This window comes from Colius striatus, chromosome 8, assembly GCF_028858725.1.
Source record: "Colius striatus isolate bColStr4 chromosome 8, bColStr4.1.hap1, whole genome shotgun sequence".
NCBI classification, from domain to species: domain Eukaryota; kingdom Metazoa; phylum Chordata; class Aves; order Coliiformes; family Coliidae; genus Colius; species Colius striatus.
The window spans coordinates 22191503-22200673 of record NC_084766.1 but is presented as its reverse complement, the minus strand read 5'-3'; positions in this window follow the sequence as shown (position 1 = coordinate 22200673).

Sequence of the window (9171 nt, the reverse complement as noted above, 5' to 3'; positions counted from 1 at the left end):
CAGTCTGAGTCTTCTGCACATACAGAACTGCATTCCCACCCAGAGGATGGTGCATTCAAAAGATAGGACATAGATTACTTTATCTGAAGAATAGACACAGGTCCAACCAACCTTCAGTTAATGATCTGAAGACTACGCTTGTTGGGCTGAGAAATGGTGAATTAATTCACTCACCAGTTTTAATGAGGGATTTTTGCTCTCCAGATTCTTTGTTTACAAAAATGAATAGTGTAAGTGTAGCACAGAGCCAAGGTGTTAACAAGAATTCTTCACAGGTACAAGAGTCCTCAGCTACTACATTAAGAACACTTCAAATTCCATGATCCTTCTTCAGTCAAAAGAGATTAGAAGGCAACGATGTCTTTTACACTATCATTATAGATAGCAGGGATAAATAACAAATTATTAACACGTTACCTCTTTTCATGACTTGGCACTTTGAATATGCTGCGAGATTTTATGAGTCAAATTTTTGAAGGGAGTAAATAAGTATAAACATTACAATATTTAATCCTGATTTTGATGTATGTGCCATTAGTTAGAAATGCAAACCATAAGAACAAAACTATTTGCAGCAACATATTCTGCAGAATATTTTGCAAAAGACAGTCTTATAAGTAATTGGTTTCCCAGCAAAAAGTTTGTCACAACTGCTGCAGTTGCTGTCAGATGCCAGCTCAAAAAAGACAAGTATTAAAGTATATTAAGCATACTAAGTAAGGGTTTACATATTGTCTTCCTCATTGTGTTTAATAGGAACACAGACTTTTAAACTTATTCTTAAGCAAATGACTAAGATCTGTATTAAGTAGCTGCTGTACTCACCGAAATGTTGTTGTATGTCATTTGCCATTACATTACAACGAATAAGCTGTCTTCTAAATCATAGCTATATACCTACTTAAATATATTGCCATTATACAGATACTATGCTATTCTATTTTCAATTTTTCTTAGTATTCTCTTTGAAAAGACTCTACAATTGGAAAGAACTTCTATATGCACATGGGAGTTTAGATAGAATGACTGAAGTTGAACGCAAAGTAATTTTCATTGCAATATGGTCTAAGGATAAATTAAAGTTTACTGTGAACTTGAAGCCAGTTGGACATGCAAAATTAAGTATTTCATGTTATAGATACAAAAACTGGGAAATGGAATTGTTGCTAGCAGCTTCAGAAGTACATCATAGTCCAGAAGCTGAGTAAGTTGGAGTAAGAAGATGTAGCTTTCAGTGCTTGGCACATTTATTGTTCTTAGATGAATGTTTGTCAAAGGCAGGGATAGTTATTACTTACTGCGATGTTATGACATTGTATGTAAACGACACAAGACTTCTAAAAACATACAAACTGGTTCTCAGTATATTAGGATATGTCATGTAGACACATACAGTTTTCTAAACAGTTGCATTGGATTAACAAAGTAATGGATGAGGTTGTAAGATTGGATTGACTATAAACCAACTTTAAGGAGTTAAAAGTTAGTTGCACAATTTAAAAGACCTTGCCAGTAGTCCTTATCTGAGTAAGTTCTTGTCTTTAAATCCTTGCCTAGTGAACTGTGGATTTGATTCACATAGGCCAGTTCTGTTTTAAAGGACTGACAGAAGGAGACCTATGTCTGTATGATTGTGTAGAATCTGATTTATGAAAATGTGAGGTTTTATGTTAAACAAGAGTTTACATGGGTGACTTACAGATGTTCTTCACACCAATCATTGTTTCAAACTTTTTTGGAAAGCTGTTTTGAGGAACTGGAGTGGGAGGTTGGTTTGGTTTTGAGAACTCTCATGTTTGGTAGTCTCTCTACTTCTAGCTTACAAGTAGGATGCTCCTGAGTCTACAAAAGCCAGGACTTTGCTAAACATTCCCTTCTTCACAGCTTGTCTGGACCTCTAGAAATTGGGAATGTCTAGTGACCTCTTAGCACTTTAACAACTGGTATGAGTATAGGCCTTGCTTAACCACATAAATGCCATAGAGAGAGACAACTCATGATCCTCAAGTCTGAATGCTTGGCACTAGTTAGTGAGTGATTTGCTCTTAAATTAACCAGAGAGTGCGATGAGAAATCTGTCTGCTGTAAGGTGCCATTAGTGGGAGGTAAATACAAGCACATCATCCAGAATGATGTCATTGTCTTTTACTATGCTTCATTGTATTCAGTGTAGGACTTTCTTTTATCACCTCCAGTGATGAGATATCAGTTGTGTCCCCTTGCACAACTGTGCTGAAGTATGACATCTAATTAAAATCTGCTCAAGGGTTACCAGTAAGGGACCTTAGCAGAGTGAAATAGTCCTGGTCTTGTGTAAAGGTGTCAGCACTATGTACACATCCTACAAACCCTAGCCTGTTTGATAAACTCTACTGCTTTCTAAACTGTAGAGAGTTGACTATCTTAATTTTTTAATGACAGGTGCTTTAATACATCTGAAAACATGTATCAACTTCAATTTTTGCAGTTTGCTATTCATGATTTTATGCACTGTGGTACACAGGGGAGAAAGAGTTATGAAAACTCCATGTGCAGAAGGAGTGATTGGATTAATCCTGAAAAATATGGGACCTGTTGTTGTTACTTCATTGTTGCATGAATTATTGCTAGAATATCACTGATCATAAAACTAGGTAGAACAACTCCCATTTTTTTTAAAGAATTGTCATACCAAAAAGGCAGTTAAAATAGGTGACTGGTATGTAATACCAGTTATATTACTAACACTATCTAAATGTTTTATCTTGAAATGATTTCCATATTTGCAAAATGCCCTGGATGAATTTTAACAATCGTTGATATTTTTTTTTTTCAGAAATGTCACTACATTGTTTTGGCAGAGAAGATCACAGCTACAGTCTAACACAGTTGGGGTTCTTATAAGGAAGCATAGAAGGAGTGAAGAGGAGAAACAGAACATTTCTACTTTCTTTCTTAACCAGGTATCTCTGGATTTGACAAAATGCTTCTATGTTGTCTTCCTAAAAAATTTAAGAACCAACATTAACAAGAATTAACCAGGAAAGACCAGTGGCCCACAAGTGTGAATTCCACTGTCTCAAAATCTGCAAGTTAAAATGAGAGAGAAGCAGATGAGATAATTTTATTAAAGAAGAGACAGATGACAAATATATTTGTTTGCATTTGGTGCCCTAATAACATTGATGAATTGTCACGTGTTAACTTTTGGGAACAGCAGATGTGAGAAGGCACACTTCTAGGGCACCAAGAAGTCATTCAGCAGCTTCCTGGCAGTCACACAAAATCAGAAGGCATTACATCATTGATTCTCATGATAGAAATCAGAAGTGACCGAAAATTCCCGTTTGGGTTTTTTTTTTCAGTATGAAAAACAAGAACTTGTCCTAATGTAGAAAATGACAACTTCTAGGAAGAGACCCAGTAGAGAGAGCGTTTCCTCTATTGCTGAGCTCTTCAGCCTGGGAAAACTACACGATTCCCAAATCCAGCTCCAAGGCACACCCTGCCCAGGATGCAGTGACCTGTCTGTGGTGGCCACCTTGGAGGTTTGGCTTCCCTACCAAGCAAGGAAGGGGCTATGCTTCTGCTGCCACTTTTTTTTCCTGATCCTGTCTCACAGGAGTCTCTCAGTGTTGAGTGGGGAGGCTTTTAAATATTGCTGGGCAATTTTTTTCTCTTCTTGCATGGTTGGAATCTGAAATGTTTTTATGAGGGAGAAGAGCTTGGTTACTTTGTGAGGGGACACTGGGATGTTCTTGACACAGTGAGAGGTTCTTGACAGGGCCTGAAGTTGTGTGAGTACATCCTCAGAGAATCTTTTGTGCTTCACTCTTTGGGAAATGGTGTCTTGACAGTGGATTTCTACTTCTAGCTTACAAGAAAGTCAGGACTTTCTGACCCTTTGAAAATTTGTACTTGTGGAGGACACCACTATCCTGGGTGCAGTTGGGTCTCAAGGTGGATCACAGCGTCCATGGTCATCTGCCTGGCTGCATCTATAGGTGTGAACACTAGGACAGGGCATGTTTTGGGGCATGGCAGAAGCTACCACTTAGTTCCCAGCAGCTAGGAAGAATGAGACCATACTATTATATAGTGGGAGGCTCTCTAGATCTATGGATGGGAGCTGTGTTGTGCCATTTGCCCAGAGAGCCACAGAAAAGGTCCCAACCCCTATTAGTTTCCTGGCTTAAGTGCAGCCTCTGATGGCATACAGAAATAGAAGTCAGCTGTACCCTGGCAGTGAGGGAAGTCACTGGGGTTCCATAATTCACTAACTGGAACCAGCAAATATTAAAAGTGCCATGTATGTCTTCCCCAAAATGTATACCTACCTAAATGGAACGTTTGTGCTGAGAATGCCCAGGTGTGATATGTTCATCCTGCAAATGGTGCTGCAATGACCCCTGTAGCTGAGGAAGGAGAATTGAAAGGCTCAGTAAAAAGTGTTCCTGAGACTCTCTCAAAGATATTCACTACCTATGGCATAGGACTTGGCATGGACTTCAACAATACGCAGCTCTGTGTTGTACTTAACTATTTAAAATGATCTTAAAGTGCTTGCTATCTTGCAATCAGTATGAATGATAAAGTAATAAGCAGGGATCCTGGGTCCCTTACTTTTCTGGAAGTGTTGGAATTGTTTGGGCTATGATAAAGCAAATTCCATTGTGAATCATGAGCATTCTTTAATTCTTCTTGAAAGGGCTCATCCTAAACCTGAGAGGAAATTCTGTCTCTAGCTATGTGCTAAGGTTTGCTGTGCTTCAGTCTGGCTGAAAAAAAAAAAATCTAAACAACCAAAAACCAAAAAAAACCCCAAAATGTTCAAACAGCTTTTTTAAACACTAAACTGGCTGGATTTGAACTGGCTATTTAGTGGCCAAGGGATTTTTTTAAAATTTCTAATTTTTAATGTCATTAATGCTGAAATATTTTAAGCAGTATTGGTTAATATTTTCTTTCATATTAAAATATTAAGTAATGATTTCCCTTCTTCACCTCATGTTTTGTGTTTACTGAGAGTAACAGGTAAAAAGGCAAGCCTGGCATCTGACCAAAAAGGTTTTTTAGCTAAGGATTCATTAGTGTGTATAAAAATAGCTAACCTTGTTTAAAGGCACTTCTTAAACAACAACAAGAAAGGGATTCAATTACCATATCTCATTTAAAGTAAAGACTAAACATCTTTACCAGGACAGTGCACTAATCCCATGAATCCTATTTATGTTGAAATGTAGTGCTATTGGCAATAAACAGCAATTTGAGAAGTCATAACCTAAGAAAATAATTGTCAAGTGACTTTAGAACTCCCTATAAATTTCCTCTTCATGACTTGGGTAGTAATGTTCAACAACAGAGTTAAATATTTGTATTAGGTGCTCCTGCCTTTAACAGACTAATTAAAAAGACGGAATTCTTTGATTCTATCTCAAATCATTTCAGTTCTAATCTCTCTCAGGCAAAGTCAGCTCTATAAATTGAGGCAAATGTATTTTTTTTTGGAATAGAGACTTTACAGTGTAGCAATAAATCCAAGCACTGGGAAAGTAAATGCAACTGAAGTACCCTTAATGATGCTGTTGTGTAGTTGTTATGATTATAATCCCATTACACAGACCTTTACCTTGAAAGCTATAAATTCTTTGAGAAATTATTCTAATGGGAAGGGGTATTACTTAAAGCACTGTGTTTAAATATGACAAAAAAGGAGATGATTTAAGTTTATAAAAGTAAGTCACACAAACTGCAGTAGTAATAATGGAAGGAGATTAAATTTTTGACTATCATGCAGACCTTCTAAGTTTGTATTTCCCAAGAAACCAGACAATGAAACCATCCCCAGGGGTACTTCTTGTTACTTGTATTGCTGGCTTGCTTGGAATTTAGCATCAAGGATCAGGACCCCATTCTACTCTACACCTACAAACTTAAAAACCAGTACCTGAATCAGGAATTGTCAGTCTAAAAATACAACTCAAAGCCTAGTGAAGTCAATGGGAGACTTTCCATTGATTTTAGTGATTTGGTTCAGGAGCTAAGTAAGTATTTCTAAGACAAAAATCAATAGTGTCCCACAGTGGTAATGTTTTTATGTGCTTCTATTGATCCTTTTGTCATAGATTACAGGATACCTTGGCACTGTCAACACACAAGGTTTTAACAGACTGATTTGATTTATTAACATCATTTGGTTAACATCTGCAGTAGCAAGTATTTATCAAATGTCAGCAAACAAAAGTTTAGCAGAAGGATCACCACAAAGAAATGACTTGTTGCACAATGTGAGACGAATCAATAGAAAAAGGCTTTCCTTAAAACCAGTTTATGTCAGAGCCCTACATGATGTTGTCATCAGAAGCTGCATAACCAGAAACTTTTTATTTTTAAAACCCAACTATATCATGAGGTCTAAGAAAAGCTCTTACCTCTCCCGGAGTACCTTAACTTACTCCCTTACATGCTCAAGGTGAAAAGAACATTGCTGTGACAGTATGGTTATAAAAATTATGCCAAAATTCTCAAATACAATTGAATTTGCTTAGTCTTTCAGTTATGCTTTATGATTCAATAATATTTCTTTGACACAGTTACAGCGAAATGCATCACTATTTCAGAAATACACTGCAATGCATTGCTGTGCTTATAGCATCTGACTTACAAATGCAAGTCCTGGGGCACCTTCAACAGGACAGATTATGTTGGTAATATTTACTGTGTGATTGTTCAGTTGACAGCCCTGTTATTTAGTTTTGCCACCTTACAAACCAACTGAAACTCTTCAGTCATTCTTTGAGAACAGTTCTTCGAAGTCTAAGCCCCTAACTCAACTTGATTTTTGTATGGTTATTTGAGAAAGAAATAGTTCATAGAATTTAATTATATAGTAGTCATCTAGGTGTGTAGATCTTTCTTACTACAAGACCATAACCATGTAGTAATGTAGTATTCTAGTATATAAAACTCCTCCACAGGATAATTTTCTCAGTTTACTAATAGTCATTAGAAAAATCCCCAAGTTTAAAATAGAATTTCCTCCCTTTGAAAGGATTTTTTTTTCTGGAAGAATATGGATACCTTTCAGAATTTTCCCAATGCAAACCTGAAACTACAAGTTATACCTGACATAGACTAAGATGAGTTACATTCATCCAAGTTTTCCAAACCAATATAAAGCTTAATCTTGTCATTGAATTTGTTGTCATCTATCACATAACTTGTTACAGTATTAATTTCTCTAATAGTTCAATCAATCGTAACAAAAATGTGGATACTGTGTAAATCTTATCAGGATCACTAAAATAATGAGCCTTTTGTTTACAAGGTGTCGATTGGTTTAGAAGCTTTGATAAAGACTCCAGACAGTCAATAAATACAGAGACTTCTACATTGCCAGTAGGAGCCGAACTAAACTATCTAATCTTTTTAAAATGACAGACAACACAATGAACTCTGAACTTAATCCTCTCCAAACATCAAGGAGACAGTTTAGTGCTTAAAGTACTATTTAAACTCAAACCTTACATTAAAAAAAATATTCATTAAGTATCTGACTGAAACACACAGGAAAATTCAGTCTTAAGTCTGGTTTTCCTTCCCATTGTGTCTGGGCAGTGGTCTGTGATGGGCTCCAAGTCTGTGGGTAGCTTGTCTTGGGCAATGAAAACACCTGTGTGCTTTTTGAAAGCAAGTTTGTAGTCAAAGCATTAAAAAAAAAAAAAAAAGAAAGCAAGCTGAAGAGCTGAAGCCTTGATTACTTTGTTTCTCTACTGAGAAAATTTCCCTCCTAAGTTTTGAAGATGACATTGGAGATAATATTTTAGGCTACATTTCAGGAGACAAAAGTTACACTGCTGGGGTCACAACTTCTTAAAATGACATGTAGCCCTTAAGAGGGAAAGATAATTGTAGATATAAACCTAATATTAGACTGAGAGATGGAGGAGAAGTATGGCAGGCAATGGCTAACATATAAGTTTCTTGGGGGACAGCATCTCCATGCATAACTAGTCACTAAGAAGGTTGATCATTTAAGGCACATTTCTCCTTTACTTGAAATTTATAAAACTTGTCAAGACTTGTTTTGTAAAGTGACACCCACCACAGCTAAATATTTCTCTAATGCATGTTAATAGAGAGAAAAAACCCTATTTGGTAACTACCTAAAATTATAAAATACAAATATGAGAAATATGACTATGTATTTAATCATCCTTTATTTCAGCTTGAGAGTTTTTTAAACAGATAATAGGATCATCTGACTTCAGGACTATTTCTTCTTGAAGTGATAAAGTAAGAGAAGAGCAAATGAAAATATCCTTAAATTATCATTATCAATTCTTTGAAGTCAGATGATTGTTTTCTTTTTAACTTCTTTAGAATTGCTGTCTGCAATGTTAATTTTAACACTCACAGTGCTGGTGAAGGTTCAGTGTTACCCTGTTTTCCGTGGATTGCGTGTTGCATGTCTCTTTTATTGGTTTGGCTTATAAATGTACCTCTCTGGCTAATGAATGGCAGAATTAATATATTCTAACCTTTTCAAGACATCCTTCTTGCTGCCCTATATAAAGCCTGACATAACAAATGCTTTGATTTTATTCTTAACATGACCCAGATAGCCTTATTGTCTTTCCTGGGTAATTGGAGGTAAGTTATATTAAATCTCTGAATTTATTAAATCAATTCCACTGAACAGATATTATTCCTTGATATCTTTTTGATGCCTCTCTACATCTCAGGTTGATTGCAGCATATAAAGGGGAAAGTATAGTTTAAGTCATCATTTGGACTTTAAAGAATAGCTTTTTAACTACCAAAACCTGTTTACTTTGTTGAATGCAATTTGTTCTGCAATTTTCTATTTTTTTTTTTTCCGCCTAAGGTATCCTTGTTGTCTTGCCAACTTACAGCATTTGTATGTGAATGGTTTCAAACATTTGATGTTATTAACAACTGATTCTCAAGTCAGGAGTTTCTGAGGTTCTCACCATCTGTGCTTTGCCATGATTAGTTACTAAAGCTTGTCACTCCTGCAATGCTGGTTGGGCAGATCCTACTTACTTGTTGGATGAGTTATTACCTGGATGAACCACATTATCGAGACAACCTAAATCTTATAATAGATTGTTACTGAAAAATGAGATGTCTGTGTTCTCAGGATGTGATTAATCATCAAGAGATGTGAGA